General features: G+C 30.0%; 3 long non-coding RNA genes across 3 annotated transcripts; all 3 read left to right on the top strand.

Moving 5' to 3' along the window:
• Window positions 1-701: 701 nt before the first annotated feature.
• LOC112712832 (uncharacterized) lies at window positions 702-2,004 on the top strand. Its single transcript, XR_003157912.3, has 2 exons — window positions 702-1,087; window positions 1,690-2,004. It is a non-coding gene; the product is annotated as an uncharacterized lncRNA (long non-coding RNA).
• Window positions 2,005-4,614: 2,610 nt separating this feature from the next.
• Window positions 4,615-6,440, top strand: LOC112712831 (uncharacterized). Its single transcript, XR_003157911.3, has 2 exons — window positions 4,615-4,845; window positions 6,015-6,440. It is a non-coding gene; the product is annotated as an uncharacterized lncRNA (long non-coding RNA).
• Window positions 6,441-15,048: 8,608 nt separating this feature from the next.
• Window positions 15,049-15,968, top strand: LOC112709857 (uncharacterized). Its single transcript, XR_003156548.2, has 2 exons — window positions 15,049-15,224; window positions 15,645-15,968. It is a non-coding gene; the product is annotated as an uncharacterized lncRNA (long non-coding RNA).
• The last annotated feature ends 9,930 nt before the right edge of the window (window positions 15,969-25,898 follow it).

Below are 25,898 nucleotides of genomic sequence, written 5' to 3'. Positions count from 1 at the left end.
GTGTATAGCCGATTATATATTCTTTGAATTAAAAAATATCATATGCGGTCCAGTAAAAAATATTATATATATATATATATATATATATATATATATATATATATATATATATATATATATTGAGAGATTAGGTAAATATAAAGTATAGATGAATTTGGATACAAGAAGTTAGGATTTGAAATATTGTAGGTATATTAAGTTGTGTTGATCGAGTGATCAATTTATTCGTTTACTCAGATAAATATTAAAAATTTAAATTCTATTTTGCGTTTATGATAATTTATTGATTAATAATTTTTTTTTTAAATAAAACAGTCTTTGATCTATCGAATTAATTGGGAAATAAGATGACCAACCAAATATATATATGATGAGAGATTGGAAGCTGCCCCTACGTACATGTTAACTTTTCATAGCAACCGATAAGTAGCACTAGTACTTTGGTTAATTAATTAACTCACCAAATTTTGTTGTTTTAATTGTTATAACTATAATAATATTAAATTTAACTGTGGTTAAATGACTGCAGGAGTTAGTGCTTAACTATTAAATAATAATAATAACAATAATAATAATAATAATAATAATAATAATACATCTGACGAGATTAAAAAGAGTGTGTGTTCTCTGCATGTGTACATTTCTACAACTAAGCTCATTTACATAATAATCATAAGTTTTAACAGGTATGTATATATTGTTAGTAATCTATATTTTTATTATTTTAGTATTCTAATTCAATTCTTTGTATAAATTCGATGAATTCTTTTCATAGAATAATATTGCTTTATTATTGTAAAGTAATATGATGAATGTTTTAATTAATACTTGAATAAAAGTTGAGCAATTCAAAAATAATATGTTATCTATTACTCTTTTATTAATTCATAAAAGTATTTAATCAACATTAACATCAACAACTATATAGTATTTCACAGTACATACTAAGTATCTTGGTTTATATATATACACCCACGCATATCGAAATTGGTAGATTAATAATAAGCATCTTTATAGACACAGAGTGTTTGAGAAATGGCAAAATTAAAGATGGCAAACTTGTTCACACTTTTCCTTTTGCTTTCAGGTTCAAAAATATCATCTCATATCTTATGTTAATATATATTTTGTGTTCCTTCCTCTATTTATTATTATTATTATTTTTAAAATGTGTTATTATTATTTGAAGCATGTCAAAAAGGCTTATAGAAAATAACTACGCTTTTCAAACACTACAATAATAAAATCCTGTTATTATGCTTTAAAAGCGTGTCAAAATTTTTTCATAGTTATGCTTTATAAGCGTGACAGAAAAAAACGTGGCAAAATCTCACATCAACTGCCATCTTCATAAAAGCGTGATTATTGACCATTTTTGCCACACTTTTGAAATGTAACAATAAAAAACGTGACTAAATCTCTATTCAAGCGGCACCCTCACAAAAGTTTTGTGTGGCTATAGATCATTTTTGGCCACGCTTTTAAAGCGTAACAAAAAAATGTGATCATAGGCTTTTTTCTTGTAGTGGTTAGAGAAACAAAAAAAAATTAGCCTGAATTTATCTGTTTTATTTAGTATTAACGATTAACGAATGTTAAATAAGACAAATTCTAACTGATTGTAATTTTTATTTTTTGTTATTAAATATTTTTGTAATAAATTAAATTGTGTTTGTGGTGTTGTAACAGTGACAAGTGAAGTGGATGTGGGTAAAATCAGAAATTGTGGCGATGCTAACTAGCATGGCTTTAACTGCGAAATTGAAAGTGCTTGCTACGAGCATTGTAAGAAGCACAAAGGGGATTCTGTGTTATTCTCGTCACTTTGTAAAGGACCTCACACTTGTACTTGCCAGTATTGGTGCCTACCAGGGGAGAAAATATAATAATAATACGAAAAATACTCAAAAGTTATTAAAATTTATTGTATTTGGTTATTATTTTTAGCTGCCAAGCTAATTTATTTAATTTGGTAATTTAATATAATATATATTTTTTAACTTATATGTTTAGAAATTAATGGTTAATTAATAACTAAAAATAATAAATTTTGATAATCTTCTAACATTCCTCTAATAATAATAATGATGATGATATGTATCATATATTTGTCTATGAAAAAGCTAATATTAAAGATTTAAATCATTTTTCGTTATATTATGCAAACAAATAATTTTTGGATTCTTTTATCATGAAGATAGATAACTTTTTTTTTACTAAATTAAACCTTTGTAGATAAGAAATATATAAGTTCTTGTAGTAATGATTTGTATTTAGTACAAAAGAATTTATGTATCACTTGTTTATCAAGTTCAAGAACTTATTTGTAATTAAATTTATTGAGTAATTTATTTATTTTTAGAATAAAAGAGTAAAGACTTATTTATCATTTATATTTATGTGTTAAAATGTATCATTCTTGCTCGTTATTTTTTTCTATCTCAAGGATATAGTTTGACTTTGCAACTGCAATTTTATATTTTTGGAGTTTATTTTTTATGACTTTGGTAATGAATTGTATGAATGATTTTGCAAAATTTGTGTGTATGTATATGTAAAATCGAAAAAAATAATTATAAGAAATGTATTTTTATTAATTAAATACATCTTAACTCTTCATTATATTTTATATTAATAATTTAAATTTGAGATTTGAGATTTAGGATTTAAAATTTAAAATTTTGATATTTTGTCTTTTGTTTTTTATCTTCAAAGCAAGCTAATTTTCAGGAGCATTGTACTTCTTATTTTTTCGAAACACATTAGCATTAACTTAAGATAGTATTTAATTATTACTTAAATAATAATAATAATAATAATAATAATAATAATAATAGCAATTATTTATTTTATTTTTAGTAACAATAAAATAATTGCTAATATATTTATTGTCAATTAGACATATTTTAGTAATAATTATATAATTATGGATAAAAACTTTTTTAATAATTAAAAAAATATATAATTATTGTTATAATATATAGTAATAACAATAAATATATAATTACCGCAAAGATCATAATTTAGTTAAATAAGATATATAATGACCATTATATTATTGTCGCTAAAAGTAATTATTGTTGTAGGAGCAGCGAGATGGAAATTTTTTATACCCGAAATCCAGGAGTTGGATGGAGGGTAGGATAAGTCAGTGGTCGTTCAAGAAATATAAAAATTAGAGTAAAACAGTATATCTTAGAGCATCTTTAATGTTAGATTTAATTTCAATTTTATTTTGGGTCTTATAAGATGATATAAAAATATTTGTAGGATCATATGTTATAAATAATAATTTAAAATTAAAAATAAAATTTGTTTTTTCCGTGCTTATTAATTTTAGTTTAGTTAGAATTTTATATTATTTTTAATTATTTTATTAACATAATTATATTTGAGTGACAAAATTTTATTAATTATCTATTAAGATGATACTATATTTTTAAAGTGATATCAATTTGATTTTATCAATCAATTTTAATGTAAATTTTAATTCTAAATCAATTCATTTCTTAAAAGTATTAAAAATAATACTCTAAATACACTCCATTAAATACCCTAAACCATATTATTTACGTGATACCATAGTTTTTTTTTAAAACAATGAGATCTTAATAGCAAAAAATAAATAAATAATATTTTAAACAGTAATATAAAAATTATTATTTTAGAATTAATTATTTTTTTATTTATTGTAATTCATAGTTACAATTTTAGTTAGGATTTATATATATTTTTTTGTAATCTTTTTGAAGGAGCAGAATTAAAGTTGACCTCTAACAATGATGATTTAAGATCTGATTCTTCGTTACTGATGTGAATTATTTCAGCACCGAAGTTATTATTGTTAATTGGGAGCATGATAGAAACCTTTCTGTGATCCCTAGGGCCAACAATTGAGAAAGAAACATTTTGGAAAAATATTACCGCATTATTATTATCAGTGCTAGAAATTGATGAAGTAGTAGTGATCTCATTCTTCCTTGTACTGCTACGTTTCGCCTGTTTTTTTTTTTTACGCTGCTGATAATTATTTCCTGTGTTATCACAAATCGAACACACATTCACACAATATATTTTAGTTTAGAATTTTAAAATAAGAGAATCAACCATATTTTTAACTTGATACTTAACTGAAAAAAATTGAAAAAAAAAACCTTTCATCACCGATCACCGTCAAAATGAACATACTTACAAATTTAAATATTGTTTTAAAAGAGAGAATAATATTAGAATTTCTATAGTTCAATTAAAGAATTATATTATTAAAAAAAATAAAATATACTAATATAAATATATATCATATGTAATTAAAAATTTTTATTTTTTTCTTGATCTTAATTCTAAAAATTTCTATTTTATTTTCTCTAAATTTTTATTTAATTCTCTCTATTATTCTTTAATACAAATTCGTATTATATATCTAATAATAAAAAAATCATTTATAATATACTCTTATTAACTTTTCATGAATACCAAACATCAATTACTTCTTGTAAATACTAAGTTTTTATTAATTCAATTGATAATATATCTAATAATAAAAGAAATCATTTATAATATAAGATAAGAGCTAGATGTACTCTTATTAATTTTTCATGATTATCAAACATTAATTACTTGTAAATACCAAGTTGTATTAACCTTTATTTAGACAATAATATAATAACGGAGCATATATGCATGCGTGGCTACTCCTTAATTAGAGTTGTTACATATAAATACACCACGCACATCTCTTAGAGTTGCATGCACAAATTGAAAATTAGAAGTTATTAGCAAGTATTTCATAGATGGCGGCTAAGTTCACGATGACAAACGTTTTATCGCTTTTTCTTCTGGTTTTAGGTTATCATTATATTAATTATTATTATTATTATTATTATTATTATTATTATTATTATTATTATTATTATTATTATTATTATTATTATTATTATTGTTGTTGTTGTTGTTGATAGTTTATCCTAATATTATACATAAGCTAAATTACAATAATTATCAAAATTACACATACCACCTTTCTATTTCTTTTAACATATATACTCTCATCACTTGAAATAACTTTAAAATAGGATGTAAAATGATTAGTTCCCACAAAACTATAGAGATAGATAAATAATTATACAAAGGGTGCCACTTAAATAAAAACGTCTGAAACGTTTTTTTTTAAAGATGTTGTCTAGTAATTAAAATTTAACACATATAATCGATTAAACTGTGTGTTATTTTTGTCAAAATTAGCTCAGATAAATTAATTTGACCGAAAAAATAGTGAATCAAATTTTAAACGGTCTAAATTAATATATTATTTTTTATAAAAAATAACTACAATACCCTTATTATAAAAAATGACTAAAATATTCCTATTATATATATATATATATATATATATATATATATATATCGAAAACTCTAAATTCTAACCTATGACCATAGAGGAGTAAAGGGCTAGAAATTAGGATTATTAAAATTAATATATATAATAGGAGTATTTTAGTCATTTTCTATAATAAGGATATTGTAATAATTTTTTATGACAAATAATATTAATTTAGATCAGTTTAAAATTTGATTCATTATTTTTTTGGTCAAATTAATTTGTCTGGCCTAATTATAACAAAAATAGCACCGTCTAATCGATTATATGTGTTAAATTTTAATTATTAAAAGACATCTTTAAAAAAAGACGCTTTAAGTGTCTTTATCTGAGTGGCTTCCTTACAGAAATTATTTTTCTTTTAAATTGTCGCGAAGGAAATCTTTTGTCATTAATTTAACAAAAAAAAAACAATACATATTAATACACAGTTGACAAATACATACATATGGATCCGTTAGTTATATTAGTACAAGTAATCTAAGTATATTGTTTAAACGTTTAACTAATGTTATAAATAAAAAATAATGTGTATTGTAATTTTGATAAATTTTGAAAAAATAAGAGTAAAATTATTTGTCCTGAAATATATTGTAAAATATAAAAATAATTAATAAATGTTTGTGATTGCATGCAGCTATATGTTCAATGAGAATAGAAGTGATGAGTGGAAAGAAAGTAGCTTTTTGTCGAGAAAAATGGGCTGCTAGTGACCACTGCCTCACTGACTTATGCCCCACGAAATGTCAAGAGAGGGCGAAGGAGATGGATGCCCCCTATCTTCTAGCATATTGCGTATTGGGTAAAAGTGAAACTTGTTTTTGCGAATACCAAAAAGAATGCTCTGATATTATTTAAAATAAATTAAAATTAGAACCAATAATAATAATAATAATAATATATGGAGATTAAAATATATACCATTTGAGAGTTGTTCTTATATATAAGGACGATTATAAAAAGGGTGATTAGTGACTTCAGCTCTTCAGAAGTGTAAAAAACTATATCCATGTATGAGATATATATTTAAAAAAATAAAAATTATTATGTAATTTAGTGGTTTTATTATGTATTATTTTTTTATGATATTTATATTTTAATTTTTCATTTATTAATATTTTTTATTTAATTAATTTAATATTATACATTCAAGTTTTTGTATTTCTTTAATTAATTTTTATGTACTCGTCTCTATATTTATTTTTAAAAAATTTGTTTGCTTTTTTAATAATATTAAAATATTAATATATTTGATATTATATTATTATATAGAATATTAACAATGATTTATATCATTGTATGTTAATAATTATATTGAGTAATTTAGATTGTAAAAAATACGCATTACGTCTAAATTATTTTTATGTAATAAAAAAAGATAATTAAAAAATTTGTTTGAAATTTGACTCTCTATATTATAATTTTTAGCTATATTATTATTATTATTATTATTATTATTATTATTATTATTATTTGAATTGACTATTAAGTTTGTGCTGTTAATAATGTGTCTTAGACCTAGCTGCGGATACTGAATCATAAAATTAGATTATTTTTGCGCTTACATATATAAAATTTCAACCCTCTCTCAAAGTCTCACTTCTGCTTTTTCTTCTATCTTTCTCAAGTTTCTTTTAGAATCTTCTTTTCCTCTTCATATTACGACGTGAATTCATAAGATAGAGATGATGAGAGTTGTTTTAATTCACAATTCTTTAAATTGATGAACCAAAGATTCCAATCACGAAATCAAGGTTGATTTTTTCGTTTTTTTTTTTAATTTTAATTTCTTATTGTTACTATTTTCTGCATCCATAGTAGATCCTTTCTTCTTATCTCAAACTGATTAATTAAGTTTGGTGTTCGTAACACAACAATTTATAGAAAAAAAACTATCATTTTTGGAGCCGTGCCATAAAAAAAGACTATCAATGCAAAGTGCAAATTCAGTTTCGTTAATAGAACCATTCCTCAATCCGATCTTGTGTTCAATCTAGAGTAATTTAAGAGTGTGTTAATAATGTGGTAAATATCTGAATATTAAATTTTATGTCTAAAGAAATTACAATTTTAGTAATGTATGCTGATTTTGCTGAAAAATTTTGTAAGAAAGTTTCTAGCATAAAAATGGTTCTCGAATCTTCGAAATAAAAAAAAATTGATGAAGTTGTGCCAAAATGCCTTAACAGTCTCTCAATACTTGAAAAAAATCAAGGTCCTTTGAGAAGATCAGATTTGAATTTTTATCGTCCAGTACAATGCAATTGTAAAGATGTTAAACTACTTCTAAAAATTCTTGCAAGTTGAGTATGTGCATTGTTTCTTCATGAGTTTGGATGATTCTTTTGCACATATTTAAATAAAATTGCTAATAATGTGTCTTAAACCTAGTTGGAGATATTAAATTATAATAAATTAGATTATTTTTGCACTTGCATAAAATTAAACACACGATGATAGGATATTTTCAAGTAATCATATAATATTATCAAATATTATTGCATCTTGAGAAGATTAAAAACGACTGTGTTTTTTGCAGGCGTTAGGTATATATTTTTGTAATTATGCTAATTCATACAGTAATTCGATGATACTATATGACTAAGTTATTTTGGTAATAAAATTGGTCTAATAATTTATTTACACAATAAAAGTGAATTGAAGAACAAAAAAGAGACACATAAAAAGAATAAAAAAACTTGATTCAACTCGATTACAAAAATAATCTCTTTATTATTAGTGTTTAAATTCTTGATATAGATCGGGCAATTTTTTTTAAAGAATAATGTTGCTTTGGGAAAGTGATATATTTTAATTAATATCGAATGAAATTTAACTACAACAAAAACAACAAAGTCTTGTCTGATTAAGTGGAGTCGGTTACATGAATTAAACGACGACATTGTGCTCTGTCATGTATCATGTCTACAGAGAGACCATTTACATCTAAGTCTCGTTTGACCACCTCATGGATGGTCTTTTTAGGTCTTTCTCTGTCTTTCACCCCTTATCCATCTTCTATCTCATCCACCCTCCCGACTGGGTATTTTGTCGGTCTTCTTCTCACATGTCCAAACCACCTGAGACGCGATTTAACCATCTTTTCCACAATGCGTGCTACTCCAACTCTATCCTTTATATCTTCGTTCCTTATTTTATCCAATCGCGTATGACCACTCATCCATCTCAACATCTTCATCTCTGGCATACTCAGCTTATGTTCGTGCTCCTGTTTGGCCGCCCAACACTCCGTATCATAAAGCATAGCCGGTCTTATAACAGTGCGATAGAATTTACCTTTAAGTTTTAAAGGTACTTTTTTTCTCACATATAAAACCAGATGCACTCCGCTATTTTGACCAACCTGCTTGAATCCTATGATTTACATCTTGTTCAATCTCTCCATTATCCTGTATGATGCATCCAAGATACTTAAAACTTTTAACTTTTGGTAGGATGTTTTCTCCAATCTTCACCTCTATATTAGGGTTTTCCCTTCTTAGACTAAACTTACATTTCATATATTCCGTCTTGCTACGGCTTATGTGCAGACCATATATACACTTCTAGAGCTTCTCTCTATGAGTCGAACTTCTTATTTAGGTCTTCCCTTGACTCTACCATAAGAACGATATCATCGGCAAAAAGCATGCACCATGGCACAGGCTCTTGGATGTGCTCTGTGAGTACTTCCAAGACTAATGTGAAAAGATATGGACTTAAGGATGGTCGCTAGTGTAATCCTATACCAATAGGAAATTTCTCTGTCACACCACCTTGAGTTTTCACACTAGTTGTGACCCCATCATACATGTCTTTAATTGCACGAATATATGTGATTCTTACTCTTCTCTTTTCTAAAACCTTCCATAAGATCTCCCTTGGCATTCTATCGTACGCTTTTTTCAAATCAATAAACACAATATGTAGATCCCTTTTATTACTATGATACCTCTCAATCATCCTTCTTAACAGGTATATCATTTTAGTGGTGGATCTGCCTGGCATAAATCCTTTGATCCTTCTATAGTTTTCGCAACTTTGTATATCCCTCTTATTCTTATAGATAGGTACCAAGGTATTTTTTCTCCACTCATCAGACATCTTCTTTGACTTTAAAATCTCATTAAAAAGCTTGGTTAACCAGTTGATGCCTTTTCCTCCAAGGCCCTTCCAAATCTCAATCGAGATATTATCAGGTCCTACTGCCCTGCCATTTTTTATCTGCTTTAGAGCCTCTTTTACCTCGAAGTCTCGAATCCTTTGATAGTAGTCAAGGTTTTGATCTTCTTCCCTTATGCATAACCAACCAAGGCTCGGAAGAGTCTTCTGTCCTTCGTTAAATAACTCATAGAAGTAGCTCTTCCACCTTTTATTAACCTTCTCCACTTGAGCCAGCACCTCTCCATCCTTATCCTTTATGCACTTAATTTGATCCAAATCTCTCGTTCTTCTTTCACGGCTCTTTGCGATTCTATATATACCTTTTTCTCCTTCTTTCGTGCCTAAAGACTAGTAGAGACCTTCATATGCTCTTGTTCTTGCTTCACTTATAGCCACTTTTGTCTCTTTCTCAGCCGCCTTATATTTTTCCCAATTATTTGTATTGCGGCATAAAGACCACTCTTTAAAGCACTCCCCTTTTATCTTTATCTTTTCTTGTACATTCGCATTCTACCACCAGGACTCCCTGTCTCTTGGTCCTAATCCTTTAGATTCACCAAAGCTTTCTTTTGCTGTTCTTCTAATAACTTCTGCCATTTCCCTCTATATCTCTTTCGTGCTTCCTTTCCCATCCCACTTTGCCTCTTTTCCTACTCGTCTTAGGAAGCTTCATTGTTCCTCACATTTCATTCGCCACCACCTCGTCCTTGGGTTCTTTGTATGATGTCTTTCCTCAACTTTTGCTCAACCTGAAAATCCATGACGAGCACCCTATGTTGTGTTGTCAAACTATCTCACAGGATAATTTTAAAATTATGCAAAATTTTCGGTCGACTCTTCTCAACAAGAAGAAGTTGACTTGAGAGCTTGTCATACCACTCTTATAGGTTATAAGATGTTCGTCTCTCTTTTTAAAACATGTATTTGCGATAAATGAGAATGTCAAAGGTTGAGGAAAAGTCCAAAATAGTTTTATCCTCGGCATTGATCACCCCGAAACCATGACCTCCGTGAATACTTCCATACCCAGTCACTTCTTTTCCAACATGGCCATTTAAATCTCCTCCTAAGAAAATCTTATCTGACGAAGGTATGTCTTGGACCAAACTCTCTAGATCCTCCCAAAATCTTATCTTGTGTTGTTCGTCCGAACCCACTTGCGGTGCATAAGCGCTGATCACATGAAAAACACCTCCCTCCACCACAAGTTTGATAGAGATGATCCGATCTCCCACCCTCTTGACATCCACTACGTTCTCCTTCCACTGCTTATCCACAATAATATCAACCCCATTCCTATTTTTCACCTTTCTTGTATACGTACCAAAGTTTGAAACCAGAAGTATCCAACTCCCTAGCCTTCGCACCAACCCATTTTGTTTCTTGTAGGCACATAATGTTAATCTTCCTCCTTGTCATGGTATCCACCACCTCCATGGACTTTCCTATTAGAGTGTTTATGTTCCATGTCCCAAAGCTCAACCTTCTGTCACTCCGATCTTTACCTTTTACTTTGTGAACTAGATTATTTATCCTCGTCCATTCACGAATACACGGGAACCCTTGCTCATTTAACACTACATCCGGACACTGATGCAGCGGCTCTTGCTCATTTGACACCGTACTCGAGCCATATAGCGCGTTGTTTCCGGGCAACGACCTATTTTTAGCGCAATAATGTCTTTGATTCATGTCGTGGGGGTTCGACTATATTTTTATGTTAGTTGTCGAAAATCTAACACAACGTAACCCTCGTCCTTTATCCGGGATTGGGACCGACTATGTACCGCAAGTGTAATATAAGCGGAGTTATCGAATAAAATTTAACTAATTTAATAATAATATTATTGTATCTATATATTATTTTTTGTTAATTTAAAAATTTATATATTTTATATTTTAATTAAAGCATGTTGTTTCATATTAGTTAGTAAGAATCTCTTGGCTTATATAAGCAAATTTGTATATTGTGACGATTTATTCGTGTCGCGCAATTTCCTTAAAATCAACACTTAAACCATTTTCTTTAACAAAAACCTTCTTTTCAGAAATAATAAGAAATTGAACTAATTAGTCCGACTACAATATAAATGTGACACAATTAGTGAAATAATAAATATTTTTTTTCTTAAGAAAATGTTTTAACGTTTAAGTTTATGAATAACACATTTATTAATATGATTTCAATTCATATATGCTGATCAATTAATTTTGCTATGCAGGTTTTAATTGGGTCGAAAATAAAAGAAAATTGTTGCAAACCCGTATATACATTTTACCTTCAGCCTTGATATTAAATTGATATGATTATGTTAGCTGAAATAAAGTCTTGCTAAATTGGATCAATATCTTGGTAAACAAGCCCAGTAAAATCAGCCTTATGCACAATTATAATATGAATGTTGGCTGAATTGTTTAGTTGGGTCAGAATTTAATCTTTACTATGAGCCCAAATTATTCTGCTTACTAACTTGCTTGATCCGAAATCAATCTTGAGAGAAAAGCAAATGTTTTGCTTCATGCTTCCAACATATCTCATCTCTTTATCATGTGATGGAATTCAAATTTTATTAAGATGAATTAATGCAGTCTTTAGAATCATGAGAGAGAAATTATAATTGATTAGATGGTTGGCCTTAATGAAGACACGCTATTGAGCAAAGAGGGAAGCAAAAGCAACTCATTTTTGATTACTTTGTTCAAACTCATTTAATTGCTTTTCTTTCTACTCTATATTCTCTCTCATCTCTCTTCTCACTTTCAGTCACTTCCATCACAGCAACCATGGAAGCTTTTGCAAGCTATCAAGATGAAGCTAGAAGCAAGTTAAAGACCATCACAATGATGGCAAGAAAAAGAAAACATAAAGTATGTAGTGGTTGAGATCTTCACCAAAATAAGGTAAGATTTGGTGAAGTAAGCTCAAGCTCTCCATACCCAAAAATAGAAGAAGAAGATCTCGGTCAGAGGAAGAAGATCTCAGGGATGGCTCGTCTCTATTTTTGGGTTCACTCATCACAGAAGGTAGCTAGGGTGGCTACGTGAAGGAGGAAGCAAAAGTGGAGCAGGAAGAGCTGTCATGCATCAAGAAGCATCAAGGGCTAGGAGTCCTTCTTGGAGTACAAGCAAGGAGGGATGGCTCGGATTGATGAAGCTTAGTGTAAAGAGAAGACTCAGATGTAATTGCATGTTGGATATAGCATTCGGTTTCCTCTCCTCTCTCTTTGGCCAAACCGGTATACATGAAGAAGAAGAAGTTTAGCTTGGTTCTTAGTTTTAACCGTAGAGGCTTCCCCTTTTATAAATAAGTGAGAACAGCCAGGGCTTGAGGCAAGGAGTGAGAGTGCAAGGCACAGTGTTCACATAGCTACCTAAGCTAACAGATTTTCTTCTCCTTCAATGTATTCTGTTTTGTATTTTTCTGTTTAATTTTGTCTGTCTTGAGTCTCATGAAAAAAGGCAAACAGTGAGGTTTGTAAGAAAAAGTCATAGAGCGGAAAAAGGTAGAGTGCACAAAATTAAAAGAAAAAGCCATAGATGTCCTTAGAGGTCCTTTGTACATCTGTGTTGTGTTTCATGATTCTGTGGGAATCCCCTTGCAAGTTGGGTTAGCACTTAGCAGTTGAAAGTTTGGCAGTGACCAAGTCAAGTTCAGTTTTGGGTTTAGATTCTGGACTTGTCCTGGATAGGAAGGGTAGTTCCTAGGGAGAATTGGTGTCTGTAATCAAAGATGATTATAGTGAAATTCCATCATTATTGTGATGGAGACTGGATGTAGGCTGCATTGCACTTAGCAGCTAAACCAGGATATATCTTGATGTGATTTTCTCTTTCTTCTACTCTATTTCTGTTTCTGCTGCATATGAGACAAAACTGAAAAATATCTCCTGGTTGGTCACGAGACAAAACTAAAAAGTCTCCTGACTAGGCACGAGACAAAAACAAGAAATATCTTCTCAAGTGTTTTAAAGGACAGCAAGGGTTACTAAGCGAAAAAAGAAACTAAGATTCAACCCCCTTCTCTTAGCCACTGATAAACCATCAAAAGGTATTTAGAAGAGGGGAAAAAAAGTTGAACAAACCTAATTGAGAGTAAGCTTAACTCAATTTTCAAAGTTAAATCATTTGATGAGATTTATGAATAATTATTTGGATGCCTAAACATTACAGGTGAGTTACCTAATAACATTAAATCGAATAGATTTTTATCGATATTATATTAAATAGGGGTTTGTATGGTCCGGCCCGACTTCGAGCACTTTAGGAGCTAATTTGGTGTGATTTCATCGGATTTAAGGTCGGGTCCAGGCCATGGTTCGGGTCACCCGAAATCGGCCCGCTAGCTAGTCATCGTACACAATTAATATTTTGTATTATTAGTGATGGATGATAGCTATTCTTATGTGGAATTTAAGTATTGTAAACCTTAATATTTTGTGTTATTAGTTATCATAAGACTATAAGTTAATGTTTTCTGTTTAAAATGCATAAGATTTTAGACTAATGCAAAATATTGTGTTATTTGTATTGATTTAAATATTTGGTGTTATTATATAATATTAGTATTGATTATGGTTATGCTTTAATTTTAGAAAAGAGTTGGTTCTTGTTATATTTTTCTAAGTGAATTTTACCATGTCAAATAATAGTTGAAACTTTGAAAATTTGGATATTTTCACATGCTAACTTATAAGAAGGTATCAAGGTAATGTAATGTTAACGGCCCGGTTTTTACCTGATTTTTACCCGGTATAATCGTGGCCCGAAAGTGTATAGGTTTCATCGGGTCTAGGACCGAGTTTGGGTCTAATAAATAGGCCCGGTATATATTTCGGGTCGGATATGGGTCACATCAAACCCGGTTTCACCCGTCCCATACACACCCTTATTATTAAAATTAAAATTAAGTCACAATATAAAAAATTAATTTATCTAAATGAAAAATATTTTATATTAATAATAAATTCTTTAGATGGCTTATTCTTTAGAGATGTGATTATGTGAAACTTTCTATAAAATTTAACATATTTTAAATTGGTTGTCATTTCGGAAACTTCAATGCAAAATGAATATTTTATACAATATTTTATGTGGTCTCTATGAATGATCCAATCTTTATTTTAAATTTATTTTCTTTTAATTAAGCAATCATTTACCGTCAAATAATAAAAGAAATAATTCATAATATAAGATAAGAGTTAGATGTATTATTTTTAGAAGAGTGCTAGGAGTAGTAAATTTTGTGAGTTGTAGCCATCAATTAGCCATCAATAATGTATTTAATGGTGTGAAATTTTATTTAATAATAAAGAATCAATCATTTTCTTTTTGCTGACTAAATGCTGATCAAATTTTAATAAATTTACTGCCCTCTAGATTTTCCCTTATTTTTATTAACTTTTCATGAATACCAAAAGCCAAACATTATTAATTACCTTTTGTAAATACCAAGTTTTATTAATTCAACTGAACTTAATTATTATTAACCTTTAGACAATAATATAGTAATGGAGCATATGCATGCATGGCGGCTCCTTAGAGTTACATATAAATACACCACCTAAATCTCTTAGAGTTACATGCACAAATTAAAAATTAAAAGTTACTGATATAGCAAGTATTTCATAGATGGCGGCTAACTTCACTAGGGCAAATCTTTTGTCACTTTTCCTTCTGGTTTTAGGTTCTCATTATATTAATTATTATATAATTGTTATTGTTGATTCTTTATCCTAATAATATATAAGATAAATTATTGCACTAATTATCAAATGAAAATTTTTTGACAATTAGTAATTTTTATTATTTTTATTATTATTTGATCAAAATAAATATTAAATTGTCTTTAATAAATAAATTTTATTAATTTATATGTGTAAATTTTAAAAAATACGAGTACAAATTATATTGATTTATACGTGTAAATTATATATTTTTTGTATATAAAATTTTGGTAAATATAGATATAAATTATTGCTAACTAAATATAAATAAAAATTGATAATATTTGCTGATCATACAGTATTACTCCTAAATATATTATTTAAACGTTTAATTAATGTAATAAATAAATAATTAAGTGCATGTGATTGCATGCATGCAGCTATATGTTCAGTGAGAATAGAAGTGAGTAGTGGAGGCAAAGAGCGTTATTGTCAAGAAGAATGGCCTGTGAGTTACAACTGCTTGTCTGATTTATGCTCCAAGGAATGTAAAGAGAAGGCGAAGGAGAGGGGTGCCCCCTTCATGGAATCACTTTGCCAAGACTCTACTTGTTTTTGCCACTACAAAAAAGAGTGCTGACTACTACTACTACTCATAAATTAAAGGAGTAATGAACAATAATTATATATGGAGATTTAAATAATTCTCATTTCATGTGGTTTTGGTTATTGAAACTATATCAAAAGGAATGAATTACAAATAACTATCAAGTATGTGATTTATCTCATAAAATCATTTTTTGTAAAATTTTAAACTGCTAAGAGAAGACATATAAACAAGAATTTAATTTTAATGTACAATAAGTGTAAAGTAGTTTTATACGTGCAATTATTTACATAATGTTATGTAGTAAAAATAACTATTTTTTATATTAACTGCGTTATTGGTTATTCAAAAGAACGAATATGATTGCACGAGTATGTAAAACACTTTACACTGTCAGTGCATCAAAATTAAATTTTATAAATTAATTATATTTTTAATATATCTTTTCATACAAAAAAAATTTATTGAGTTTATGTGAGTTGCATATGTTTTTTTTTTAATTTGTCTTGTGTTTAATTTTTTTTTGTTTGTTATTAAGCTAGTGATTGAACTCTAAATTTTTAGAGTATAAAAGTTTTGATATGATGTTATGCATATAAATATTTTTTGCAAAAATTTAATTAAATATAATTGATAAAAGAATACACGTAGTGAATGGTTATATTTCTTGTTATTTGTGTGATTATCTTCATTACATTATTATGCATGAGATTTGAATAGTTATCATTATTTTTATATATTATTGCTCAATATAAGGTTGGGAGAGGTGGCTATTTTCTTTAAATAATAATAATTCTTTTCATGGTTTTTATGCTCTTTTTATTTAAAAAACTAAGTTGTTATTTTCTTGTTTTAAAATTTGAGGTATTTACATTTTTGTGTTGCATTATATGCTATTTCAATGTCATATTTTAATTTATTGGCAATACACATGTTAAGTTATACATATTTTTTTAGCTTGTCACAAAATATAGAAAAATCAGTTAGAGAAAACAACACAAATTTTGTAAAAAGAACACAAGAAAAAAAAGATAGAAATGTATACTTGTTAGTATAGTAGATATAAATTCTTCCCCTTTTAATTTGTTGTTAAGTTATTATGCCAATTAGGTCCAATTCTATTAAATTTTGTTACTCCCTAACTAACTTAAAAGTCTCACAAACCATACATTTACTCATCACCTATAAATACCTGCATTATAAGAAACTCAATTCAGTTTTTCAATAACAATTTCAGCTTCTCTCACTTTTTCTTTTCTCAATTCTTCTACAAAGCTTCTTTTACAAGCTTCTGAAATCTCACATGGTATCAGAACTGTAGTTTTGGTCTATTGATCATCACGTTCTTTCTGCAACACCCGCTCAAGCTGCACAGCAAACTTCAATGGTGTTAATTACAAACTTTTCAGCCACAATCAAACTCGATGAAGATAACTTCAAAGCATAGAAGCGTCAAGCTCTTGCATGTGTTAAAGCCAACAAACTGTAGAATCACATCACAGCACTATCAATTCTAAGAAGATTCAATTCGGAACAGGATCGAGTCGAAGGTAAAATCTCACAATAATTCGAAGCGTGGGAACAACAAGATGAATGCTTAGTAGCATGGATGCTCTTCGCCATGAATGAAGCCTTTGAAAATAGGGTTATTGAATATGATTACGTGCACGAAATTTGGGATTCACTGGAAGAACACTTCATCGCCAGAGTCAATCAAGAATACGAATGTTGAAGGCACAGCTGAAAACAATAAAGAAATACGGCACAACAATAATTGAGTACATAACCAAAATCAATAAGGTAGCTAACTCCCTATCAGCTCTTGGTGCTCCACTTTCCAAGGAAGAATATTTTGATTGTGTCCTAGGAGGTCTGGATGAAGAATTCAGTACTTTCATCACTACGGTAAACTCAAGAATAGACTCAATGACCATCAGCGAGCTCGAATCACAACTTCTTGCACAAAAAGAGGTGAATGAAAGATTAAGAAAAACAGATCTGACTATAGTTCATACAAACCTTGCTAAAAAAGAATCAGACACAAGCAAGGTGAGCAACAAATTTGTAGCAGAAAAATTCTATGGAAGCTATTATGCAAGAGAATAATCAAGTAAGAGAGACAGAGAAAGAAACTCTAGAGGAAGCAGATCTTGGTGGCAAGGAAGCAAGCCGCAGTGTCAATTGTGTGAAAGAATTGGCCACATAGTTTGGCAATGCTTTCATAGATTCAACCAAAACTATTCTCAACTTTACAACTCCAACGATAGCCATCCACCACAAAACGGCCTTTTTCATCAACAAATTCCACATGCTCAGCCTCCTTACCAGTCAAGTCAGCAAGCAAGCTCAAGCAACTCAAGTCCTCCTCAAGCACTATTCATTACAAACAGCATTGACAATGGCTGGTATCCTGACTCAAGGGCGTCTCACCACCTCACATTCGATCGGATGAACTTATTCAGCAGTTCAGAATACACAGGACCTGAACAAGTGTTTGGAGGTAATGGAAAAGGCATGACTATTGCTAATATTGAAAGGTCTATCATGCATGCATCTATATCAAAATAATTTTTTAAACTCTAGAACTTGTTTCAGGTCCCTACAATTTCAAAGAACCTGTTTAGTGTCTTAAAATTTGCACTAAATAATGGCGTGTTCTTTAAATTTTGGCCTTATGTTTGTGCTGTCAAATGTCAAGAGTCCAAGAAGATTCTACTTTAAGATAAACTTAAAAATGGACTATATAAATTCAATGACATCCAAATTTCAAGACCAATCTAGAAGACAAATAAAGTCCAAGCTTCACAGGCTTGCAATGCTGATCAGCAAAAGAAAATAAATACAAACACTGCAATCTTGAGTAACAAAACACAAAGTGAAAAAATAAGAGTAGCAAACAGTAGCAGTATGCAAAAAGAAAAAGAAAAATAAAAAGAAAAAAAAAATAAAAATAAAAAGAATAATCAAGACCTGTTGAGAATCAAGTTCTAAGAAAAATGTCAAATAGTAGCAGTAGAACTGTTAAGAATGACTATAGTAGTACAAGTAGTGTGAGTGTTGATAGAAGTAGTGTGAGCAACAAAACCAATGTTAGAGGCAAAAATGATAGCTTGTGTAATAAAACAATGCTCTTTGATGTAATTGTGCCACTCAATGCACTTGGTGCTATTACTTCAAATAATAAAATTACTTATGTGATTACAAATTCTATTACCAATCCCTGCACTGATGTGCCTGTGTTAGCTAATGCTATTACTTCAAATCAAATTACTGATAAGGTTGTAAATTCTGTTACTAATTCCAGCACTGATATAACTGTACCAATTGCATTTGATGATAATACTTTATACAAGCCTGCTTATATGACTGTAAATTATGTTGCTCATTCTGGCACTAATAAAGTTATCTCCTCTAAATTTGCATCTATAAATAGATTTGCTGCATTAGTCACAAATTGCACCACATATAATGTTCCCAAGAATTCCCACAACACTCCCACCAGTACACTACCCATTTCAATCACAAACAACTCTTGTGATCCCAGCCAACCTACCAAAGTCAACAACAAATCATTCCCAACCCAAATTTTCATACCCAATGTCACAGCTTACACCACTACCACATTCAATTTCAAACCTACTGCCACAACTAACACCATTAACCCTCTTGACATATGGCACAAAAGACTCCGCCACCCTTCCCTAAAATAACCAAGACCATACTCACCAAATATATTCCATTCTCTCAGACTACCAACACCCTTGCATTTTGTGAACCCTGCACCATTAAAAAAATTCACCAGCTTCCCTTCCCACAGTCCCAAACTCAATACATAACACCTGTTGAGTTAGTCTTTTCTGATCTTTGGAGACCTTCAGCACAACCCAGCAAATCTGGATTCAGATATTATGCTTGCTTTGTTGATGGATACAACAGATACACCTGTACCTTTCTTTTACACACCAAAGCCCAAACCTTCACAGCCTTTTACCAATACAAAGCACTCATTGAAAACAAAACTGGCCAAAGAATCAAGGCCCTCCAAACTAATAATGGAGCAGAGTACATGTCAAACACCTTCAATCAATACCTCAGAGATCAAGGAATACAACACAGACTCATCTGCCCTCACATACACCAACAAAATAGTTGTGTGGAGAGAAAGCACAAACACTTGATGGAAACTTTCCTCACCCTCTTGTCACAAGCCTCTCTATCCCTTTCCTTTTGGGATGAGGATATCCTAACCTCAAACTATCTCATTAATAGACTTCCAACCCCAACACTAAACCTCAAATCTCCCTTAGAGACCCTATGCAACACTATACCAGACTACAACTCCCTAAAAGCCTTCAGTTGTGCCTGTTTTCTTTGGCTAACACCATATAACAAACACAAACTGAACCATCAACCCACCAAATGTATCTGCATAGCTTACAGCCCTGACCACAAGGGATATAAGTGCCTGTCTTCATCAGCCAAAGCCTTTATGGCTAGAAACATCATCTTTAATGAACTTGAATTTTCCTTTCTATCACTGTTTCCATCACACCCCTCTTCCTCTAACCCAAAACCAACAACCTCAAAAACCATACCACCATACACTTACATCTTCAAACCATCCTGCATAGACATTCATGATACACCTTCCACTAATACCAATATTATATCTAATTCATTACAAACTACACATGTTCATATCACTGACTCAGAGTCTGAAGCTAACATTATTGATAGTGCAGATTCTTTTGAAACTCTCCCCTTGCAGGTTGAAATTGGGTCTCGTCTACATCCTGCTGTTTTCACTACAGCTCAATCCACACAGTTGTCTCTCAATGTTCACTCTAACAATGCCCTTACTGCTGTGCAGAACACACACCCCATGCAAACCAGAAGCAAGATTGGTATCACCAAACCATGAATGTTCACTGCCACCCTATCCTCAAATACAGCTTTGGCCACCAATCTCCCGAAGTCCATTGCCCATGCCTTTACCATCCCACACTAGAGAGAAGCCATGCATGAGGAATACTCAACCTTAATGAAAAAAATACATGGAGGTTAGTGGATCCGCCTCCAAACTCCGCACCCATAGGCTGCAAATGGGTGTTTCGAGTCAAAAGGAACCATGATGGCACAATTCAGAAGTACAAGGCAAGACTTGTGGCAAAGGGCTTTCACTAGAAATAGGGGGTTGACTATGACCAAATCTTTAGTCTGGTAGTCAGACCTGCAACCGTTCGGGTCATGCTCAGCATAACGCTTGCAAAAGGCTAGAAAGTACACCAGTTTGACTTCAATAATGTATTCCTCAACAGTGACCTCTATGAAGATGTATATATGCAACAACCAGAAGGCTTCACTTCCCAAAATCCTCATCAAGTATGCCAGTTGAAAATATCACTTTACGGCCTCAAACAGGCTCCACGTACATGGTTTACAAAACTCAGCTATGTTCTAAACAAGGTTGGCTTTGCAAGCACCAGATCAGGTGTGTCTCTCTTCACCAAATTCACCTCCTCCTCAGCAACCTACATTCTAGTTTATGTGGATGACATTCTTGTGACTGGAAGTTCAGAATAAGAGATCAGCTCCATCATGACTCAGCTACACATCACATTCTCTCTAAAAGCCCTAGGAGAAATGAACTACTTTCTTGAAATTGAAGTGAAGCATAGCAGCAATGGGACAGTAACCTTAAAGTAGACAAAGTACATTCAAGACCTTCTCAAAAGAGCTGAGATGAACAATGCCAAACCTGTAACCACCCCTATGACATCATCTCTTAAACTCTCAGCCTTTGGTGATGGTACCTTCAACAATTTCACACTCTATAGATTGATCGTTAGAGTCTTGCAATATGCTACAATCACAAGACTAGAAATTTTCTTTTTAGTAAATAAAGTTGCACAATTCCTCCATAACCCTCTTGATTCTCACTGGAAAGTAGTAAAGAGAATTTTTAGGTATCTCTCAGGCACAGCCCAGTATGGTTTAAGGTTCAAAAAATTCACAACTTTCAGAATTTATGGCTTCTGTGACCTAGATTAGGCTAGTGACATTGATGATAGAAAGTCTATTAATGGGTATGAAACCTATTTAGGTCCAAACCTAGTGTCCTGGGCCAACAGAAAACAAACTATAGTCTCAAGAAGCAGTACAAAAATAGAGTTCACAAGCATTGCTAATGCAGTGTCTAAGATAATCTGGTTACAAAATTTACTCACTGAGGTCAAAATACCATGCTCCACCAAGGCCATGGTATACTGCGACAACCAAAGCGCCGTTCTCCTGTCTGCCAACCCAATTCTGCACAACAAGTCAAAGCACTTTGCCCTCAATCAATTCTTCGTGAGGGACTTTGTTATCAAGAAGGAGCTCTTCATCCAACACATCACAGTACAAGATCAACTTGTAGATACACTCACCAAATCTCTTTTAGCTGCAATGTTTCTCAAGTTTAAAAACTTACTCAGAGTGTTTGAAGTAGATCCTTAGGAGACCCTTGGTTTAAGGGGGGCATGTTATTAGTGTAGCAAATATAAACTCTTCCCCATTTAACTTGCTGTTAAGTCAGTTATGCCAACTAGATCCAATTCTATTAAATTCTATTACTCTCTAACTAACCTGAAGTCTTACAAACCATACATTTACTTATCACCTATAAATACCTGTATTGTAAAAAATCCAATTCAATTTTTCAAAAACAATTTCAGCTTCTCTCTCTCGCTCTCTCAATTCTCAATTCTTCTACAAAACTTCTTGTACAAGCTTCTAAAACCTCACAATACTAACATAAGATTCTAACAAAATCACACCATTTTAAAGATAATAGTGCAATTTTTTTTATTCCACAAATTTAACATCCATTGTATAGTAATATATTAACTACTCCTTCTATTTGGCTTGACTAGCCATATAATTTTTTTCCTTAATTAATATGATTTTTTATTTTTCTTTTCACCCTTTTGGTTGGCAGATGACACCCTGCTTATACCCTTTTTACTTGTCCTTCTCTTTTTGTTATTTGAAAAAAGAAATAAAACACCCTCTCTCTCTTCCCTCATATTTTTTCCTTTGATATATAATTGGAAGAAAATTTATTTAAATATCTTGGTGCGCAAGAAAGAAATACTTATATATATATATATATATATATATATATATATATATATATATATATATATATATATATATATATATATATATATAACACATACAGTTGATGATCCATAATTTTGTATGTCCACTATTACAAGGTAACCTAAGATGATGCAGAAAATTAAATTAAAGTTGTCACGCTTTTGATGAGTAGATTATCGGTTATTATATATGGGCATGCATGAATGCATGATCATCAGCAGCAGCCTGAGTATACTTGGGAACTAAGCAAAGTAAAAATTAAACAAAGAATATATTATCATATTTCATAGCATAACATCGGAATAAGAGAATTTAATAATAAAAAGAAGAAGAAGAAGGTGCAAGTCACCTTGGAGAACAGCTAATATAGATGACTAGATGATGTATAAAATTAAATAAACCATGATAAAGTAGTAAGCATATAATTAATAAGATACCTTTTCAGCTGGTCACCACTTAATAAGTTGACTAAGGTTTCCCACTCAAATAAAGTAGCATTTTTCTCACTTCTACTTTTTCCTTCTCTTAGGGTTTTAGTAGGGTTTAAGGTTTATAAATGACTCTTAACATTTTTAAACTTTAATTACGACAAATATTTATTTCTCATTTTTTCAATTTCATTATGTATGTTGTCTATACGAGGAAAATATAACTAAATTTTAATTTAAATCTTAAAATATTTTAATCAATTATAAATTTTTTTATTATATATCAGGCAATTTTATGATATAACTTCAATCATCTTATAATTTCATATTTTACATGTTTAATTTATTTTTTAATTTTACGTGAAATATCAGTTTTCACTAGCTTTAAGAATAATTTATTTAAGGTGAAAATTCAAGTGCAGTCGATTTTATGTGAAGTTGATAACTAAGAGTCATTAGATAATTTGACTGATTTGACTAAATTTTTATCTAACGAATCTCAAATATTAACTTTACGTAAAGTCGATTTCACCTAAATTTTTACCTTTATTTAATTATGTGCAAAAGTAAATTGATGAAGAATAAAAAATTGTTGGTTCAATGAATGAATATTATGGTAGATGCCCAACTTGACATGTGAGTTGTGAGTGCCCCCACCATATTTGGCGCCAATTATACGCCAACATAGGAGACAGCATGCAAATAAATTAAATGTGCAATCAACTTCAATCTTTGTAACAAAATGGTTGTCATCTAGTTGGAACCCTTTATTATTATCATCTCACACAACTCAATTATTTTACTCATTTTTTTTCTTGAGATATGTATTTATCTTGTACATTAAGATATATTTTTCTGAATATCGAATAAAATGTCAAAATCATGTTATATAAAGTTTACATTTTATTTAATACAAAAAATTTAATTTGATGTAAGAAATTAAAATGATTATTGCATAACACTTTTTTTTTTCACCTTGAGTCAAATTGTCAATTTTCTATGGAGTCACTGCAAAATAAAATCCAGAAGTAAAGATTGATTATTGCTTAGTAGTCATCAAATTAAATAATTGAAGAACAACGTATATTTGGACCCCAAATGACAGATATTCTTCCTATCACGAAACCTTAAACACTGGAACAAATTTGTCTTCAATAGGAAGATATTTAATAGTTTAGAAGAAAAAAAATGTATTAATAAGCTGATCCACTTATATAATTAAGATTATTTGCTTAAGTCTATCACGGGATACATAAATCTATTATGTGAGTATATAGATAATCAATAAACAGTGATGGAATAAAAGAATACAACCTCAAAAGTCAAATAAAATCATACCGAATTAATGAAGAACTGTATAAATTAAAATCCATGCCTAACTTCATGCCAGCAAAGTTATGAAACACCGATATTTTGCTGAGTTGTTGTGTCTGCATGTCAGACACATCTCGGACACAACACTTGTCAATATTCATTTAATATGTATGTTTGTTGTGTCCAACTGTGTCTTAATAAAAAATAAAAAATTCTTTTTCAAACACGCCTGGATATACCTAAATATCATCAGGTGTCAGCGTGTCTAAATTTATTCTTAACATATATTTTTAAAATAAATTTAAATATAATATATATTATTATTTATTAAAATAAAAAATATTTTAAATACTTGACATAATTAAAATAAGACATTAAAAATAATTAATTTATATTTAATATCAATAAAATATCAAAATATCATTATGATTTATCTAAAAAATACTTTATATTTTATATGTATGCGTGTCCTCATATCATATAAAATTTTAAAATTCGCATGTCAGCATGTCCTATGTTGTATCGTATTCTATATCCGTGTCAGTGTCTATACATCATAACAATAAAACAATAAAAATAAAAATGATTGATTTGTAAAATATTATAGATCATTCCCTATAAATTGACAGACACCTGTTTCCTAAAACAGCTATAAATGAAACATTAACAAATTGAAAAGAGAAAAAAAGGTAACATGAGTAGTTAGTAGTATCTAGGATAAATCACATAAACAAACCAGATGATAATCAATATTACACTAATATCCTAAAACGAAATAGATTATATATATGTCTTAAAGTAATTTTATGTAAATCGAATCAACTAAATTCTATTATATTTTTATTAATATAAATCGAATATAACATATACATATAAATTGAATTTAATTAATTTAAGGTGGAAATTCAGGTACACTCGATTTCACGTGAAGTTGATATTTGAGAACCGTTAGATAATTTGATTGATTTAACTAAATTTTCATTTAACGGCTCTGAAATATCAACTTCACGTGAAGTCAACTTCACCTGAATTTTCACATTGATTTAATCTACTACTGATACAGATTATTGATAACTAAATGCGAATGTCAATATATACATCTATATATAAATATATAGTAAAGATTTGGTGGTCAATTTTTTTATTTATATATACTTTTTGTAGTTAGGAATGAAATTCGAATTCGAAAAGAGACTGTGTCA

Source organism: Arachis hypogaea, chromosome 9 (assembly GCF_003086295.3).
Source record: "Arachis hypogaea cultivar Tifrunner chromosome 9, arahy.Tifrunner.gnm2.J5K5, whole genome shotgun sequence".
Taxonomy (NCBI): domain Eukaryota; kingdom Viridiplantae; phylum Streptophyta; class Magnoliopsida; order Fabales; family Fabaceae; genus Arachis; species Arachis hypogaea.
Note: the sequence above shows the minus strand (reverse complement) of the source record. Positions and strands in the feature narration are given on the sequence as shown.